Source organism: Rattus norvegicus, chromosome 16, assembly GCF_036323735.1.
Source record: "Rattus norvegicus strain BN/NHsdMcwi chromosome 16, GRCr8, whole genome shotgun sequence".
In the NCBI taxonomy this organism is placed as follows: Eukaryota; Metazoa; Chordata; class Mammalia; order Rodentia; family Muridae; genus Rattus; species Rattus norvegicus.
The window spans coordinates 24,400,601-24,421,517 of record NC_086034.1 but is presented as its reverse complement, the minus strand read 5'-3'; the positions used below and the strand labels follow the sequence as shown (position 1 = coordinate 24,421,517).

Sequence of the window (20,917 nt, the reverse complement as noted above, 5' to 3'; positions counted from 1 at the left end):
TTTTACTATGTTTAGGTATGGGCCTTCAATTCCTATTCTTTCCAGAACTTTGATTATGAAGGGGTGTTGAAATTTTGTCAAATGCTTTCTCAGCATCTAATGAAATGATCATGTGGTTTTGTTCTTTCGGTTTGTTTATATAGTGGATTATGTTGATGGTTTTCTGTATATTAAACCATCCCTGCATGCCTGGGATGAAGCCTACTTGATCATGATGGATGATGGTTTTGATGTGTTCTTTGATTTGTTTGCCATTTACAAGAATTTTATTGAGTATTTTTGTGTCAATATTCATAAAAGAAATTGGTCTGAACTTCTCTTTCTTCATGGGGTCTTTGTGTGGTTTCTGTATAAGAGTAATTGTAGCTTCATAGAAGGAATTTGGGAGTGCTCCATCTGTTTCTATTTGGGGGAATAATCGGGATAGTATTGCTGTGATATCTTCTATTCTGATAGAATTCTGCACTAAATCCATCTCGTCCTGGGCTCTTTTTGGTTAGGCGACTCTTAATCACTGCTTCTATTTCTTTAGGAGTTACAGGATTGTTTAGATGGTTTATGTGTTCCTCATTTAACATTGGTAAATGGTATTTGTCTAGAATATTGTCCATTTCCTCCAGATTTTCCAGTTATGCTGAATATAGGCTTTTGTTGGATGATCTAATGATTTTTTTAATTTACTCAGATTTTGCTATGTCTCTCTTTTCATTTATGATTTTTTTGATTTGGCTACACTTCTCTGTGATCTCTGGTTAGTCTGTCTAAGTGTTTATCTATCTTGTTGATTTCTCAAAGAAACAGCTCCAGGTTTTGTTGAATCTTTATGTAATCCTTTTTTGTTTCTACTTGCTTAATTTTAGCCCGGAGTTTGATTATTTGCTGCCTTCTACAAATACACCACTTGGGTGTATCTGTTTCTTTTGTTCTAGAGCTTTTAGGTGTGCTGTCAAGTAGCTGAGTATGCCTTCTCCTGTTTCTTTTGCAGGCACTCAGAGCTATGAGTTTTACTCTTAGCACTGCTTTCATTGTGTCCCTTATATTTCGATATGTTGTATCTTCATATTCATTAAATTCTAAGAAGTCTTTATTTCTTTAATTCTTCCTTGACCAAGTTGTCATTGAGGATAGAGTTGTTCAACTTCCATGAATATGTGAACGTTCTGTCAGTTTGATATTGCCCATTGGTTTGCTGTTCCTTGCTTTTATTATGTTTGGATTTGGGCCGTGAATTCCTGATTATTGAAGACTTTTAACATTAAGGGGTGGTGTATTTTGCCCAAGGCTTTTAATGATAATGTATTTTTTAGTTTGTTTATATAGTAGATTATGTTGATTGATATTCATATATTGAACCATCCCTGCGTCTCTGGGCAGAACTCTGCTTTATCATGATGAATGGTTATTTTAAAGCGTTCTTGAAATAGGTTTGTTAGAATAGATTTATTGAGTATTTTTGCCTCGATATTCATAGGAAAAATTGGTCTGAAGTTCTCTTTCTTTTTTGAGTCTTTGTGTGGTTTAGTTATCAACATAACTGTGACTTCATGGAATTCCCAGAAGTTAAACTCCTGAGAGAAAAATAACCCTATTAAAAATGGGGTACAGAGGTAAAGAATTCTCAACTGATGAATTTCAAATGTCCAAGAAGCATCTAAAGAAGTGTTCAAAATCCTTAGTCATGAGGGAAATGAAACTCAAAATGACCATGAGATTCTACCTCATATCAGTCTGAATGGCAAAGAGTAAAAACTCATGTGACAGCATATGCTGGCCAACATGTGGAAAAAGAGGAACAGCCCTCCATTGCTGGTAGCATTGCAGGCTTGTTCAATCACTCCGGAAATCAGGCTGGAGGTTCTTCAGAAAACTAGACACCGTGCCTCAGAACCAGATATATAACCCTGGGCATATACCTACAAAGATTCCCCAACATTTAACAAGGACACATGATCCACTATGTTCCATAGCAGCCTTATTTATTTATTTATTTATTTATTTATTTACTTATTTTTAAATTTATTTATTTTTAATTTTTATTATATGTTTCTTTACTTACATTTCAAAGGTTATTCCCCTTCCTGGTTTCCTGTCCATAAGCCCACATTCCTTCCCCTCCTTCTCCCCTATACAGGTATTCCTCCTATACATCCCCCTCATTGCCCTCCCCCATATTCCCCTGAACTGGCGGTCCAACCGTGGCAAGACCAAGGGCTTTCCCTTCCACTGGTGCCCCAACAAAGCTATTCTCTGCTACATATGCAGCTGGAGACCTGGGTCAGTCCATGTATAGTCTTTAGGTGATGGTTTAGTCCCTGGAGGCTCTGGTTGGTTGGCATTCTTGTTTTTATGGGGTTGCAAGCTCCTTCAAATCTTTCAATACTTCCTCTAATTCTGCCCAACAGGGTCCTCTTCTCAGTTTGGTGGTTTGCTGCTAGCATTGACCTCTGTATTAGACATGCTCTGGATTGTCTCTCAGGAGAGATCTATATCTGGTCCCTTTTTAGCTTCATCAATCTTATCTAGTTTTGGTGGTTGTATATACATGGGCCATATGTGTGTCAGGCTCTGAACAGCCATTTCTTGAGTCGCTGCTCTAAACTTCGCTTCCATATCCCATCACATGAATATTTTCCCCAATTTTAAGAAAATGTAGGAGCATCTGCATTTTGGTCATCCTTCTTCTTGAGCTTCCTGTGGTCTGTAGATTGTGTCTTGGGAAATTGGGTTTTTGACTAATATCCACTTATCAATGAGTGCATACCAAGTGTGTTTTTTGTCATTGAGTAACCTCACTTAGCATGATATTTTCTAGTTCATTCCATTTGCCTATGAATTTCATGAAGTCATTGTTTTTGATAGCTGAGTAATACTTCATTGTGTAGATTTACCACATTTTTTTGAATCCTTTCTTCTGTTGAAGGGCATCTGGGTTCTTTCCAGCTCCTGGCTATTATAAATAAGGCTGCTATGAACATAGTGGAGCATGTATCTTTGTTGTATGTTTGAGCATCTTTTGGGTATGTGCCCAAGGGTGGTAGAGCTGGGTCCTGAGGTAGTGTAATGTCCAATTTTCTGAGGAACCCCCAGCCTGATTTCCAGAGAGGTTGTAGAAGTTTGCAATCCCCCCAACAATGGAGGAGTGTTCCTCTTTCTCCACATCCTCACCAGCTTCTCCTGTCACCTGAGTTTTTTTTTTTTTTATCTCAGGGCTGTTTGATTTGCATTCACGTGATGACTAAGGATGTTGAACATTTCTTTAGATGCTTTTTGGCCATTTGATAATCCTCAGCTGAGAATGTTTTCTTTAGCTCTGTACCCTATTTTTTGATAGAGTGATTTGGCTCTCTGGAGTCTACCTCCTGAGTTCTTTGTATATTTTGGATTAATAATAGCTCTCTATCAGATGTAGGATTGGTAAAGATCTTTTCCCAATCTGCTGGTTGCTGTTTTGTCCTAACGACATTGTCTTTTGCTTTACAAAAGCTTTGTAGTTTTGTGAGGTCCCATTTGTTGATTCTTGATCTTAGAGCATAAGCCATTTTTGTTTTGTTCAGGAAATTTTCCCCAGTGCCCATGTGTTTGAGACTCTTCTCCAATTTTTCTTCTATCAATTCGAGTGTATCTGGTTTGATGTGGAGGTTCTTGATCCACTTGGATTTAAGCTTTGTACAGGGTGATAAGAATGGATCCATTTCCATTCTTCTATATGCTGACCTCCAGTTGAACCAGCACCATCTGTTGAAAATGCTATCTTTCTTCCATTGGACAGTTTTAGCTCCTTTGTCAAAGATCAAGAGGCTACAGGTGTGTGGTTCATTGCTGGATCGTCAATTCTGTTGCACTGATCTACCTGCCTGTCTCTGTACCAATACCATAAAGTTTTGAAGATTATTGCTCTGTAATACTTCTTGAAGTCAGGGATGGTGATTCCCCCAGAATTTCTTTTATTGTTGAGTATAGTTTTCGCCATCCTGGGGTTTTGTTATTCCAAATGAATTTGCAAATTGCTCTCTCTATCTCTATAAAGAATTGAGTAGGAAATTTGATGGGGATTGCATTGACCTGAAGATTGATTTTGGCAAAATGGCCAACTTTAGCATATTAATCCTGCTAATCCTTGAGCATGGAAGATCTTGTCATCTTCTGAGATCTTCTTCAATTTCTTCAGAGATTTGAAATTCTTGTCATACAGATCTCTCACTTGCTTGGTTAACGTCACACCAAGGCATTTTATGTTATTTGGGACTATTGTTAAGGGAGCCATTCCCTAATTTCTCTCTCAGCCTGTTTATCCTTTGGGTAGAGTAAGGCTACTGATTTGTTTGAGTTAATTTTACACCCCGGCACTTTGCTGAAGTTGTTTATCAGGTTAAGGAGTTCTCTGGTGGATCTTTTGTGTTCGCTTAAGTACACTATCATATCATCTGCAAATAGTGATATTTTGATTTCTTCCCTTCCAATTTGTATCCCTTTGACCTGCTTTTGCTGTCTGATTGCTCTGACTAGGATTTCCGGTACTATATTGAATAAGTAGGGAGAGCGTGGGCAGCCTTGTGTAGTCCCTGATTTTAGTGGGATGGCTTCAAGTTTCTCTCCATTTAGTTTGATGTTAGCTACTGGTTTGCTGTATGTTGCTTTTACTATGTTTAGATATGGGCCTTGAATTCCTGATCTTTCCAGGAATTTTATAATGAAGGAGTGTGGAATTTTGTCAAATGCTTTCTCAGTATTTAATGAAATGACCATGTGCTTCTTATCTTTGAATTTGTTTATATAGTGGGTTACATTGATGGTTTTCCGTATATTAAACCATCCCTGCATGCCTGGGATGAAGCCTACTTGATGATGATGGATGTTTTCTTAGATTAAGTTTGCAAGAGTTTTATTGAGTTTTTGCAGTTTTATGAGGTCCCATTTATCCATTCTTGATCTTAGAGCATAAGCCATTGGTGTTTTGTTCAGGAAATCTTCTCCAGTGCCCATGTGTTCAAGATGCTTCCCCACTTTTTCTTCTATTAGTTTGAGTGTATCTGGTTTGATGTGGTGGTCCTTGATCCACTTGGACTTAAGCTTTGTACAGGGTGATTAGCATGGATTGATCTGCATTCTTCTACATGCTGACGTCCAGTTGAACCTGTACCATTAGCTGAAAAATGCTTTTTTCCATTGGATGGTTTTGGCTCCTTTGTCAAAAATCAAGTGACCATATGTGTGTGGCTTCATTTCTGGGTCTTCAATTCTATTCCTCTGGTCTATCTGTCTGTCTCTGTACCAATACCATACAGTTTTTATCATTATCGCTCTGTAATACTGCTTGAGTTCACGAAAGTGATTCCCCTGGAAGTCCTTTTATTGTTGAGGATAGTTTTAGCTATCCTGGGTTTTTTGTAATTCCAGATGAATTTGCAAATTGTTCTGTCTAACTCTCTGAAGAATTGGATTGGTATTTTAATGGGGGATTGTATTGAATCTGTAGATTGCTTTTGGTAAAATGGCCATTTTTACTATATTAATCCTGCCAATCCATGAGCCTGGGAGATCTTTCCATCTTCTGAGATCTTCTTCAATTCCTTTCTTCAGAGGCTAGAAGTTCTTATCATACAGGTTTTTCACTTGCTTGGTTAAAGTCACACCAAGTTATTTTATATCATTTGGGACGATTTTGAAGGGTATCATTTCCCTAATTTCTTTCTTGGCTTGTATCTCTTTTGTGTTAGAGGAAGGCTATTGATTTATTCGAGTTAAATTTATACCCAGTCACTTTTCTGAAGGTGTTTATTAGGTTTAGCAGTTGTCTGGTGGAACTTTTGGGATCACTTAAATATACAATCTTATCGTGTGCAAATAGTGATATTTTGACTTCTTCCTTTCCAATCCGTATCCCGTTGATATTATTTTCTTGTCTGATTGCTCTGGGTAGAACTTCAAGAACTATATTGAAGAAGTAGGGAAAGAGTGGCCAGCCTTGTCTAGTCCCTGATTTTAGTGGGATTGCTTCATGTTTATTTCCGTTTAGTTTAATATTAGCTACTGGTTTGGTATATATGAATTTTACTATGTTTAGATACGGGCCTTGAATTTCTCTTCTTTCCAGGTCTCTTATCATGAAGGGGTGTTGAATTTTGTCAAATTCTTTCTCAACATCTAATGAAATGATCATGTGGTTTTTATCTTTCAATTTGTTTATATAGTGGATTACGGTGATGGTTTTTCGTATATTAAACCATCCCTGCATTTCTGTGATGAAGCTGATTTGATCATGATGGATGATTGTTTTGATTTGCTCTTGGATTTGGTTTTCAAGAATTTTATTAAGTATCTTTGCGTCGATATTCGTAAGGGAAATTGATCTGAAGTTCTCTTTCTTTGTTGGGTCTTTGTGTGGTTTAGGTATAATAGTAATTCTGTCTTCACAGAAGGAATTCGGTAGCGCTATGTCTGTTTCAAATTTCTGGAATATTTGGATAGTATTGGTATGAGGTCTTCTATGAAGGTCTGATAGAATTCTGCACTAAACCCGTCTGGACCTGGGCTCTTTTTGGTTGGGAGACTTTTAATGACTGTTTCTACTACTTTAGGAGTTATGGGGTTGTTTCAATGGTTTATTTGTTCCTGATTTAACTTTGGTAACTGGTATCTGTCTAGGAAATTGTCCATTACGTGCAGATTTTCAAGTTTTGTTGAATATAGGATTTTGTAGTAAGATCTGACGATTTTTTGAATTTCCTCTGATTCTGTTGTTATGTTTCCCTTTTCATTCCTGATTTTGTTAATTTGGAAACACTCTCTGTGTCCTCTTGTTAGTGTGGCTAAGGGTTTATCTATCTTGTTCATTTTCTCAAAGAACCAGCTTTTGGCTCCGTTGATTCTTTGTATAGTCCTTTTTGTTTCTACTTGGCTGATTTCAGCTCTGAGTTTCATTATTTCCTGCGTTCTACTCCTCCTGGGTGTATTTGCTCCTTTTTGTTCTAGAGCTTTTAGGTGTGCTGTCAAGCTGTTGACCTATGCTCTCTCCTGTGTCTTTCTGCAGGCACTCAGAGCTATGAGTTTTCCTCTTAGCACAACTTTCGTTTTGTCCCATAAGTTTGGGTATGTTGTACCCTCATTTTCATTAAATTCTAAGAAGTCTTTAATTTCTTTATTTCTTCCTTTTCTAGGATATCATTGAGTAGAGCATCGCTCATCTTTAAATTCTTTCTTCAGAAGCTTGAAGTTCTTATCATACAGATCGTTCTCTTGCTTGGTTAAAGTCATACCGAGTTATTTTATATCAATTCGGACTATTATGAAGGGTGTCATTTCCCTAATTTCTTTCTCGGCTTGTTTCTTTTTTGTATAGAGGAAGGCTACGGATTTCTTTGAGTTAATTTCATACCCAGCCACTTTGCTGGAGGTGTTTGTGTATTTTATGTATTTACATTTCAAATGTTATCCCCTTCTTTGCCTCTCCCATTCCTCTCCACAACCCCTGATTCTATGAAGACTTTCTTAATATATAGAGCATTAATGTTAATAGACAGTACTGGAAAATTAATCATAAGACAAATTGTCAACTTTGGGACAAAAATATCAATAATGAATATTAGATCAATATTACCTGTTTGCTAATGGATAAAAGACATTTTGAACAGGAACTGTGACCATGCCCCCTCACAGAAGGTGAGTGAGGACCTTCTGTACTGTTGATTTTGCACTGATATACTTGTGATGGTCAGAGATTGCCATTGACTTCCTCTCACTTTCCACACACGTGGAGCTAAGTGTGTAGTGGTCAGAGGGCAGAGCCAACTGACGGTTCTGTTCTACCACATTGTGTCTTCTGAGGACTGAACTCAGGCCATCAGGCCGCCCTGTGGGTTCCACCTCTAGTCCCTCTGTTCTGGAGACAAACTTTACTCACCCACGTTCCTGGTGTGATTGATTTACTATCTTGGAGCACATTGATACTCACACTTGCAGGCAAGTAAGCTTTGGGGCTCCCCTTATCCCCACATCTACAGTCAGTTTCTCAGGGCAAATGTTTTACCAAGTGAGTTTTACCTGCCACCACAACCCTTCATTTTTTTGGGAGGGGTTTGTTTGATTTTTTTTATTTCCATTTCAAATGTTATCTCCTTTCCTGGTTTCCCATCCCTGTACAGCCTATCACATCGCCCCTTCCCAATTTCTATGTGGGTTTTCCCCCACCCATCTACTCACCTCTTCCCACCTCACTGCTTTACCATTTTCTTACACTGGGGGATAGAGCCTTGGCAAGACCAAGGGCTTCTCCTCCAATTAGTTCCCAACAAGGCCATCCTCTGCTACATATGCACCTGAGGCCATGGGTCAGCCAATGTGTACTCTGTAGATGGAGGGACATCTGAATTCTTTCCAGCTCCTGGCATTTACAAATAAGGGTTCTATGAACAAAATGGAGCATGTTTCCTTGCTATATTTTGGAGCCCCTTTTGGGTATATGCCCACTAGGGGGTATAGCTGGGTCCTCAGGTAGTACTATGTCCAATTTTCTGAGGAACTTACAAACTAATTTCCAGAATTATTTTGCCAGCCTGCTCTCCCACATACAGTGGAGGAGTGTTCCTCTTTCTCCACATCCCCGTCAACATTTGTTGTCACCTTAGATTTTGTCCTTAGTCATTCTGAGTGGTGTGAGGTCAAATCTCAGCATTTTCTTGGTTTGATTTTTGCTGATGATTAAGGATGTTTAATAGTTCCTTAGGAGCTTCAGGGCCATTTGATATTCCTCAGCTTAGAATTCTTTGTTTAGCTCTGTACCTCATTTTGTAGTAGAGTTATTTGATTTTCTGCAGTCTAAACTTCTAGATTTCTTTATATATATTACATATTACCCTTCTATCAGATATAGGATTGGTAAAGATCTTTTCCCAATCTGTTGTTTTCCATTTTGTCCTAATGACAGTGTCCTTTTCCTTGCCTAATCTTTGCAATTTTTTGAGGTCCCATTTGTTGAATCTTGATCTTAAAGCATAAGCTATTGGTGTTCTATTCAGGAAATTTTCCCTAGTGCCCACGTGTTCCAGGGTCTTCCCCAATTTTCCTTTTATTATTTGGAGTGTATCTTCTTCTATGTGGAGATCCTCAATTCTCTTGGATTTTAGCTGTGTACGGGGTGATAAGAAACATTTGATTTGCATTGTCCATGCTGACTGCTGGTTGATCCAGCAACATTTGTTCAAAATGCTATATTTTTTCCAGTGGATGGTTTTAGGTCCTTTGTCAAACATCAAGGGCCCAAAGGTGTGTGGGCTCATTTCTGGGTCTCCACTTCTATTCCACTGATCTGCCTGTCTGAATCTGTACCAAACCATACAGGTTTTATCACTATTGCTATATAATACAGCTTGAGGCCTGGGATGGTGATTCTCCCAGAAATTCTTTTATAGTTGAAGATAGTTTTCACTATCCTGGATTTCTTGTCATTTCAAACGAATTTGCAAATTGCTCTTTCTAACTCTATGAAGAATAGAGTTGAAATTTTCATGGGGATTACATTGAATTTGTAAATTCCCTTTGGTCAGATGGCCATTTTACATTTTTATTCCCGTCAATCCATGAGCATGGGAGATCTTCCCATCTTATGAGATCTTTTTCAAATTCTTTCTTCAGAAACTTGAAGGTCTTGTCAAAGAGATCATTCACTTGCTTGGTTAGAGTAACACCGAGGTATTTTTTTTAACATCTGTTACTATTGTGAAGTGCATTATTTCCCTAATTTCTTTTTGAGCCTGTTTATCCTTTGAATAGAGGAAGGCTACTGATTTTAGTGGTATTTCTTCAAGTTTATCTCCATTTAGTTTGATGTTGGCTACTGGTTTGCTGTATATTGTTTTTACTATGTTTAGATTTGGGACTTGAATTCCTGATCTTTCCAAGACTTTTAAAATGAAGGCTAGCCTTCATTCTTTTTTTTTAACTTTAAATATATTATAGCTTTTATTAGATACAAGTTTATTTAGATTTGTTTTGACTGTGGCAAACTTAACTAGCTCCAGAGATAATGTTGGCAATTTTGAATCAATCCCTTTCTGTGAGCACAGAGTGGCATTACTGAGCTAATTAATGTTCTGGAGCCATCTGGAGCTAGACAGGATTAGTGTCTCAAGAGGGACAGATAAAAGCACTTTTGGAGGCTTCTATCCTATTCTACAGTGCCCGTATCTAAAACAAACCACGAACAGCAAAATCCCATAAATCAGTTAGTCAGTAAATAGATAATGTGATACCTAGAAAAGCAATACATGAGTATCAAGCTACTCTTTGGTTGGTGTTTTAGTCTCTGGGGACTCTGCGATTCTGGTTGGTTGATAGTGTTGTTCTTCCTGTGGTGTTGAAACCCCTTCAGCTCCTCCAGTCTGTTTCCTCCTCCTCCTCCTCCTCCTCCTCCTCCTCCTCAGGCTGCTGCTGCTGCTGCTTTATTCCCTTTCCTAGTTTCCTCTCCATATGCCCCCGTCCCCTCCCCCTTCCCTATAAGGGTATTCTCCCCCCAAACCCACACCCTTTACAACCTACGCCTATATTCCCCTGCACTGTGGGTCCACCCAGGGTAGGACCAAGGGTTTCCCCTTCCACTAGTGTTCAACAAGTCTATTCTCTGATACATAAGCAGTTGGAGCCCTGGGTCCATGTATACTCTTTGGGTAGTGGTTTAGTCCCTGGGCATCTCTGACATTGTTGTTCTTATCGGGTTGCAAGCACCTTCAGCTCTTTCAATCCTTTCTCTAATTCCCCAAAAGGGAGTCCTGTTCTAAGTTCAGTAGTTTGCTGTTAGTGTTCACCTCTGCATTTGACATGCTCTGTGTGTCTCTCAGGAGACATCTATATCCGGTCCGTGTCATCACACATTTCTTAGCTTCATCAGTCAAATGTAGTTTTGGTGGCTGTATATGTATGGGCCACATGTGGGGCAGGCTCTGAATGGCTGTTCCTTCAGGCTCTGCTCTAAACTTTGCCTCTATTTCCCTCCTATGGATATTTTTGTTATCCCATTTCAGAAGGAGTGGAAGCATCTGTATTTTATTCATCCTTTGTCATGAGCTTCATGTGGTCTGTGGATTGCATCTAGAGTAATTCGAGGTTTTCGGCTAATATCCACTTATGAATGAGTGCATACCATGTGTGTTTTTCTGTGATTGGGTTACTTCACTCAGGATGATATTTTCTAGTTCATTCCATTTGCCTATGAATTTCATGAAGTCATTGTTTTTGATTGCTGAGTAGTACTCCATTGTGTAGATGTACCTTATTTTCTGAATCCACTCCCCTGTTGAAGGGCATCTGGGTTCTTTCCAGCTTCTGGCTATTATAAATAAGGCTGCTATGAACATAGTGGAGCGTGTTTCCTGGTTGTTTGTTGGGGCATCTATTGGGTATATGCCCAGGAGAGGTGTGGCTGGGTCCTCAGGTAGTGGAATTTTCTCAGGAACCTCCTGGCTGATTTCCAGAGTGGTTGTACCAGTCTGCAATCCTACCAACAATGGAAGAGTTTTCCTCTTTATCCACATCCTGGCCAGCATCTGCTGTCACCTGAGTTTTTTTATCGTAGCCATTCTTACTGGTGTGAGTGGAATCTCAGGGTTTTTTGATTTGTACACCCCTGATGACTAAGTATGCTAAACATTTCTATAGGTGCTTCTCAGCCATTTGATATTCCTCAGCTGAGAATTCTTTGTTTAGCTCTGAACCCAAATTTTAATAGGGTTATTTGGCTCTCTGGACTCTAAGTTCTTGTTTTTGTTTTTTGTTTTTTTTTTTTTTTTTGTATATTTTCGATATTAGCCCTGCATCAGATGTAATATTGGTAAAGATCTTTTCCAAATCTGTTGGTTGCTGTTCTGTTCTATTGAAAAGTATCCATTGCATTACAGAAGCTTTGCAGTTTTATGAGGTTCCATTTGTCAATTTTTGACCTTAGCACATAAGCCATTGTTGTTTTGTTTAGGACAATTTCCCCAGTGCCCATTTGTGTGAGTCTATTCTCCAGTTTTTCTTCTATTAGTTCCAGTGTATATGTTTTAATGTTGATGTTCTTGATCCACTTGGACTTAAGCTTTGTACAGGGAGATAAGAATTGTTTGATTTGTATCTTTTACATGCTAACCTATTGAATGAGCACCATTTATTGAAAATGCTATCTTTTTACAAATGGATGGTTTTTGCTCTTTGTCAAAGATCAATTGACCAAAGGTGGGTGGGTTCAGGTCTGGGTCTTCAATTATATTTCCCTGATCTGTCTAGCTGCCTATGTTACTAAACCATACAGCTTTTTTTCCACTATTGCTCTGTAATACTGCTTGAGGTCAGGAATGATGATTTCCCCAGAAGTTCTTTTATCATTGAGTATAGGTTTTGCTATCCTGGGTTTTTTTTATTCCAAATGAATTAGTAAATTGCTCTTTCTATGTCTGAAGAATTGAGTTGGATTTTTGATGGGGATTGCAGTGAATCTGTAGATTGCTTTTGGCAAAATGGCCACTTTTACTATATTAATCCTGCTAATCCATGAGAATGTGAGGCCGTTCCATCTTCTGATATCTTCTTCAATGTCTTTTCAGAGACTTGAAGTTCTTGTTATACAGATCTTTCACTTATTTCGTTAAAGTCACACTGAGGTATTTTATATTATTGCGACTATTGTGAAGGGTGTCATTTCCCTAATTTTACTCAGCCTGTTTTTCCTTTGAGTGGAGGAAGGCTACTAATTTTTTTTGAGTCATTTTGTACCCAAAAATTTGCTGAAGTTAATATCAGGTTTTGTAATTCTCTGGTGGACCTTTTGGCGTCACTTAAATATACTATCCTATCGTTGGCAAATAGCCATATTGTGACATCTTCCCTCCCACTCTGTATCCCTTGACCTCCTTTTGTTGTCTGACTGCTCTGGCTCGGAATTCCAAGGCTGTATTGAATAAGTAGTTACAGTGCAGGCAGCCTTATCTAGTCCCTGATTTTAGTGGGATTTCATCAAGTTCCTCTCCCTTTAGTTTGATGCTAGTTACTGGTTCACTGTATATTGTTTTTACTATGTTTAGTTATGGGTTTTGATTTCCTGATCTTTCCAGGACTTTTTTTTTGTTGTTTTCTCTTTATTACAAAATATAACATTTATGCAATGAAATATTGTACCTGAGCCATACCTTTTACATAATAAAGTATAAAATGTATATGCTACTGAAAAAGATGAGTTCATTATCATATAATGGATAGAAGTTATATAATAATTATAATATAAAACCATTAAATACACATATACTTTATAGTAGAGAAAACAATCTTTGAATTTTAGAAATGATCCTGGGGTTAGAAACTTGTTGAAGTCAAATTTTTTTTATTAATTTGAGTATTTCTTATTTACATTTCGAGTGTTATTTCCTTCCCCGGTTTCCGGGCAAACATCCCCCTAATCCCTCCCCCTCCCCTTCGCTATGGGTGTTCCCCCTCCCCATCCTTCCCCCATTGCTGCCCTCCTCCCAACAATCACGTTCACTGGGGGTTCAGTCTTATCAGGACCCAGGGCTTCCCCTTACACTGGTGCTCTTACTAGGATATTCATTGCTTCCTATGAGGTCAGAGTCCAGGGTCAGTCCATGTATAGTCTTTAGGTAGTAGCTTAGACCCTGGAAGCTCTGGTTGCTTGGCAGTGTTGTTCATAAGGGGTCTTGAGCCCCTTCGAGCTCTTCCAGTTCTTTCTCTGATTCCTTCAATGGGGTCCTATTCTCAGTTCAGTGGTTTGCTGCTGGCATTCGCCTATGTATTTGCTGTACTCTGGCTGTGTCTCTCAGGAGAGATCTACATCCCGCACCTGTCAGCCTGCCCTTCATTGCTTCATCCATCTTGTCTAATTGGGTGGCTGTATATGTATGGGCCACATGTGGGGCAGGCTCTGAATGGGTGTTCCTTCTGTCTCTGATTTAATCTTTGCCTCTCTATTCCCTGCCAAGGGTATTCTCGTTCCACATTTAAAGAAGGAGTGAAGCATTCACGTTTTGATCATCCGTCTTGAGTTTCATGTGTTCTAGGCATCTAGGGTAATTCAAGCATTTGGGCTAATAGCCACTTGTCAATGAGTGCATACCATGTGTGTTTTTCTGTGATTGGGTTACCTCACTCAGGATGATATTTTCCAGTTCCAACCATTTGCCTACGAATTTCATAAAGTCATTGTTTTTGATAGCTGAGTAATAATATTCCATTGTGTAGATGTACCACATTTTCTGTATCCATTCCTCTGTTGAAGGGCATCTGGGTTCTTTCCAGCTTCTGGCTGTTATAAATAAGGCTGCTATGAACATAGTGGAGCACGTGTCTTTTTTATATGTTGGGGCATCTTATGGGTATATGCCCAAGAGAGGTATAGCTGGATCCTCAGGCAGTTCAATGTCCAATTTTCTGAGTAACCTCCAGACTGATATCCAGAATGGTTGTACCAGTCTGCAACCCCACCAACAATGGAGGAGTGTTCCTCTTTCTCCACATCCTCTCCAGCATCTGCTGTAACCTGAGTTTTTGATCTTTGATCTTAGCCATTCTCACTGGTGTGAGGTGAAATCTCAGGGTTGTTTTGATTTGCATTTCCCTTATGACTAAAGATGTTGAACATTTCTTTAGGTGTTTCTCAGCTATTCGGCATTCCTCAGCTGTGAATTCTTTGTTTAGCTCTGAACCCCATTTTCTAATAGGGTTATTTGTCTCCCTGCGGTCTAACTTCTTGAGTTCTGTGTATATTTTGGATATAAGGCCTCTATCTGTTGTAGGATTGGTAAAGATCTTTTCCCAATCTGTTGGTTGCCGTTTTATCCTAACCACAGTGTCCTTTGCCTTACAGAAGCTTTGCAGTTTTATGAGATCCCATTTGTCGATTCTTGATCTTAGAGCATAAGCCATTGGTGTTTTGTTCAGGAAATTTTTTCCAGTGCCCATGTGTTCCAGATGCTCCCCTAGTTTTTCTTCTATTAGTTTGAGTGTATCTGGTTTGATGTGTAGGTCCTTGTTCCACTTGGACTTAAGCTTTGTACAGGGTGATAAGCATGGATCGATCTGCATTCTTCTACATGTTGACCTCCAGTTGAACCAGCACCATTTGCTGAAAATGCTATCTTTTTTCCATTGGATGGTTTTGGCTCCTTTGTCAAAAATCAAGTGCCCATAGGTGTGTGGGTTCATTTCTGGGTCTTCAATTGTCTTCCACTGGTCTATCTGTCTGTCTGTGTACCAATACCATGCAGTTTTTATCACTATTGCTCTATAATACTGCTTGAGTTCAGGGATAGTGATTCCCCCTGAAGACCTTTTATTGTTGAGGATAGATTTAGCTATCCTGGGTTTTTTGTTATTCCAGATGAATTTGCAAATTGTTCTAACTCTTTGAAGAATTGAATTGGTATTTTGATGGGGATTGCATTGAATCTGTAGATCGCTTTTGGTAAAATGTCCATTTTTACTATATTAATCCTGCCAATCCATGAGCATGGGAGATCTTTCCATCTTCTGAGGTCTTCTTCAATTTCTTTCTTCAGAGTCTTGAAGTTCTTATTGTACAAATCTTTTACTTACTTGGTTAAAGTCACACCGAGGTACTTTATATTATTTGGGTCTATTATGAAGGGTGTCATTTCCCGAATTTCTTTCTCGGCTTGTTTCTCTTTTGTGTAGAGGAAGGCTACTGATTTATTTGAGTTAATTTTATACCCAGCCACTTTGCTGAAGTTGTTTATCAGCTTTAGTAGTTCTCTGGTGGAACTTTTGGGATTACTTAAATGTACTACCATATCATCTGCAAATAGTGGTATTTTGACTTCTTCTTTTCCAATCTGTATCCCTTTTGCCTCCTTTTGTTGTCTGATTGCTCTGTCTAGAACTTCAAGAACTGTATTGAATAAGTAGGGAGAGAGTGCGCAGCCTTGTCTCGTCCCTGATTTTAGTGGGATTGCTTCAAGTTTCTCTCCATTTAGTTTAATGTTAGCAACTGGTTTGCTGTATATGGCTTTTACTATGTTTAGGTATGGGCCTTGAATTCCTATTCTTTCCAGGACTTTTATCATGAAGGGGTGTTGAATTTTGTCAAATGCTTTCTCAGCATCTAATGAAATGATCATGTGGTTTTGTTCTTTCAGTTTGTTTATATAATGGATCACGTTGATGTTTTTCCATATAGTAAGCCATCCCTGCATGCCTGGGATGAAGCCTACCTGATCATGGTGGATGATTGTTTTGATGTGCTCTTAGATTCAGTTTGCCAGAATTTTATTGAGTATTTTTGCGTCTATATTCATAAGGGAAATTGTTCTGAGGTTCTCTTTCTTTGTTGGGTCTTTGTGTGGTTTAGTTACAAGAGTAATTGTGGCTTCATAGAAGGAATTTGGTAGTGCTCCATCTGTTTCAATTTTGTGGAATAGTTTGGATAATATTGGTATGAGGTCTTCTATAAAGGTCTGATAGAATTCTGCACTAAACCTGTCTGGACCTGGGCTCTTTTTGGTTGGGAGACCTTTAATGACTGCTTCTATTTCCTTAGGAGTTATGGGGATGTTTAACTGGTTTATCTGTTCCTGATTTAACTTCTGTACCTGGTATCTGTTAGGAAATTTTCCATTACCCGCAGATTTTCAACTTTTGTTGAATATAGGCTTTTATAATAAGATCTAATGATTTTTTGAATTTCCTCTGAATCTGTAGTTATGTCTCCCTTTTCATTTCTGACTTTGTTAATTTGGACACACTCTCTGTGTCCTCTCCTTAGTCTGGCTAAGGGTTTATCTGTCCCATTGATTTTTCTCAAAGAACCAACTTTTGGTTCTGTTGATTCTTTCTATGGTCCTCTTTTTTTCTACTTGGTTGATTTCAGCTCTGAGTTTGATTATTTCCTGCATTCTACTCCTCCTGGGTGTATTTGCTTCCTTTTGTTCTAGAGCTTTCAGGTGTACTGTCAAGCTGCTGATATATGCTCTCTCCTGTTTCTTTCTGCAGGCACTAAGAACTATGAGTTTTCCTCTTAGCACAGCTTTAATTGTGTCCCGTACGTGTGGGTATGTTGTACCTTCATTTTCATTAAATTCTAAGAAGTCTTTAATTTCTTTCTTTATTTCTTCATTGCCCAGGTTATCGTTTAGTATATTGGACCATCCTTTCATCCCTGGGCTGAAGCCTAACTGATCATGATGGGTGATTATTTTGATGTGTTCTTGCATTCACTTTGCAAGATTTTTATTGAGTATTTTTACATCAATAATCATAAGGGTAAATGGTCTCAAGTTCTCTTTCTTTGTTGGATTTTTGTGTGGTTTAGTTATAACAGTAACTGTGGTTTCAAAGAAGGAATTTGTTAGTGCTCTGCCTATTTCTGTTTTGGGAACTAATCTGGACAGTATTGATATGAGGTCTTCTATGAAGGCCTGATAGAATTCTGCAGTAAATTCATGGAGTCCTGGGTTCTCTTTGGTTGGGAGACTCTTAATAACTGCTTCTACTTCTTTAGGAATTATGGTGTTGTTTAGATGTTTATCTGTTTCTGATTTAACTTTAGTACCTTGTATTTGTCTAGAAAATTGTCTATTTCCTCCAGATTTTCCAGTTTTGTTGAATATAGGCTTTTGTAGTGGGATCTTTTGATATTTTTAATTTCCTCAGATTTTTTTGTTATGTCTCCCTTTTCCCTTCTGATTTTGTTAATTTGGATACACTCTGGGTATTCTTGCTAAGGGTTTATCTATCTTGTTGATTTTGTCGAAGAACCAGCTCCTGCTTTTGTTGATTCTTTGTGTACTCCTTTTTTTAAAACTTGGATGATTTTAGCTCTTAGTTTTATTATTTCTTCCCTTCTATTCCTCTTGTGTGTATTTACTTCTTTTGGCTCTAGACTTTTTAGATGTGCTGTCAAGCTGCTGAGTATGCGCTCTCCTGTTTCTTTTGGCAGCACTCAGAGCTATGATTTTTCCTTTTAGTACTGCTCTCACTGTGTCCTAAATGTTTGGGTGTGTTGTATCTTCATTTTTATTAAATTCTAAGAAATCTTTTTTTTTAAACTGGCATTATTTATTTATTTTTTGGCTTGTGAAACTTCCTTAATTTGTTGATGTAGCAGCAAATTTCAACTCTGCTATGCAAATGACAGAAGAAATCTGCTCAGCAATTAACTTTAGAGTTCAATTTCATAAAGGCAACATGCTATATGTGAAAAAATTACTAACTGAACTACAGGTATTAAATACTGAAAAAAAATTAACAGTTTATTATAATTTATCTTATTTAACAATCTAAGAAGTTCACGGCCATCAGCAGTTCCAGTGCAATTTTAGGTGCAATTGGGAATTCAGGAATTTCAGTGGAGCTGTTAGTATAGCGGACCTTGTAGGTAAAATACATGCACACTTTCGATAGCACATGTGAAGGGTCTCTCTAAAGTTGACCTCATTGGTTTCATTCTCCGCAAACTGACCTGGACCACTCAACATGGCCTTTATTGTTCCTGATGTTAATGCATGTTCTCTTTTTACAATAAATTCATGACCATCAGAAGATATTAATTTCACATACATGGCATCAGGGCCTTCACAGCCACCATAGGTTTTCTCCTCTCCATCCATTATGTTCTTATAAAATTCTATTTGATCCCAGAGGAACTTACTAGTTTCCTGGCGAGGCCGAGAAGCAGTCATCTAGTAACTTGCATCCGAAGGAAGTGCTAAGAAATCTTTAATTTCTATCATTAATTCTTCCTTGACCAAGTTTTCATTGAGTAGTCTGTTGTTAAACTTCAATGTATCTGAGGGCATTCTGCCATTATTGTTTTTATTGAAGACCAGCCTTTGTCCATGGTGATCTGATAGGACAAATAGAATTATTTCTATCTTCCTGTATCTATTGATGCCTATTTTTTTTGACAATTATATGGTCAATTTTCGAGGAGGTACTATGAGGTGCTGAGAAGAATGTAAATCCTTTTGTTTTATTATTTAATGTTCTATAAATATTTGTTAAATCCATTTAGTATATAACTTCTGTTAGTTTCTCTATGTCGCTGTTTAATTTCTGTTTCTCTTATCTGTCCATTGATGAGAATGTGGTGTTGAAAGTGGACAGATGTGTCTGTCTGTCCTGTGGTCTCAGGATGTTCCATACTTCTTGGTGTTTAGCTCTCTTCTCCATGGGATTTGAGATCAGGGAGCAGTGTGATGGGCTAGGCCCTCATTCGTATTTCATATTTTTTTGCTTGAAGGGGAATTGATAGCACACCAGCATATTTTCCGAAGTCCACATGCTTCTTAATCATTTTGTTATTTTAAGGTGTTTATTAGTTGTTAAGGTAGAGCTTCATATAAATAATCCAAGAATGAATTATAGTTTGAAAATATTCTTATGCTTATTGAATATTTTCTTCAAACTCTGATTTGTGCAACTATAGTTTTTCATTCTGTCAGTCCATTTATTCCTCACATGTAATTAAATGTCTATTGTGTATAATACACATTTTAATATATCTCAAGGTCGGGTTGGGGATTTGGCTCAGTGGTAGAGCCCTTGCCTAGCAAGCACAAGGTCCTGGGTTCGGTCCCCAGCTCCGAAAAAAAATATATCTCAAGGTCTTCCCATTCTTTTTTTTTTTTTTATTTAGAGAATACTTTATTAGTTTTTGTAATCAAACCCACGTATATAAGACCTTACATATTTAATACAGTGTGTTACCCCTGTACAAATGGAAAAAACTTAAGTTCAACATTTCTAGACCAATATGGCTGTTAATTTCTGTACAGTGCCAACTCAACACAGTAAACGGGGATACTTTTTTCGAAAGTTGACAGCACAGGTAAAGTTTCAAAAAATTCAAATTATATATCTGTATATATATATTTATATTTATATAAAAACACCAATAATAGCAGTGTGTTATGCATCAACAGCAGCAACAGCTTTTCCAGGTTCTGCAGTCATCTGAACAAAACTGTAGAGACATCCAGCACACTCCATTAAAAAAAAAAAAGTAAAAAAACAAAACCCGAGAAAACAGCACAGTTCTGTTACTCTTGTGGTACCTGGCACCATTTTTTTTAAATTAGCTTCTCAATCATCATCTGGAAAGAAAACATTCTGAGCAACATCATTAAAAACAGCTCTGATAAAGCACAGTCACTACTACGTATCATAAAGCAGGTACAAGCTATTTTACATCCACAGAGGTATGATACAGTACTGTCCTACATCTATAATATTAGAAGATACAATTTAAAAGGCATTATTTGAGACTTGATTCTACTTTTCCAGCAGAGGGCCCAAAGGATGGTGTGACACAGCTTTGTAAAGAAACATACTCTAGACAGGATTTCCTTTCACTAGTGGCACACTTCTAAGGATTCATTCTCTCCATGAATGTCAGCTAAAACCGTTATTAAAAAAATGAAATATCCCTAGAACAAAACCGTATAACCACCGGATTCACATGAAGATGACCTAGTGGAGACAAGCTGGACCTCACCTTACCAACAAGCTATCAAATCTGTTATGTTTAAACAGTGAGACCTCCAAGGAAGGAGATGCCAAGTAGTGCTTCAAAGCTTCGGACCACAATCAATCACAGCATCCTTTTCAACAGAAGCAGAAGCTCATCTGAATATGCTCATGGATGCTGACATCAACATTTAATCATCTCCTCACTCATCCAGGAAGAGGGGGAGATCAGTTACTACTGTAATTTATTGTGTTCAACCAAATCACCATGTTACAAAAATAGCAAGCTGCCATAATAAAAAATAAGGCTCCTCTATCCAGCACCAGATAGCATCATTTTACTTTCAAGCCTAGAAATTGCACACTTGTATATAAACCAACCGAAGATGAGGATTGAGAGTTCATCTTGGTGGATTTTTTCTTTGATGAATATGAAGTGTCCTTCCTTATCTTTTTT

General features: G+C 38.0%; 1 pseudogene; it reads right to left on the bottom strand.

The window, feature by feature from the left end:
- Positions 1 to 18,237: 18,237 nt before the first annotated feature.
- Positions 18,238 to 18,693, bottom strand: LOC134482355 (elongin-C-like; annotated as a pseudogene).
- Between the last annotated feature and the right edge of the window lie 2,224 nt (positions 18,694 to 20,917).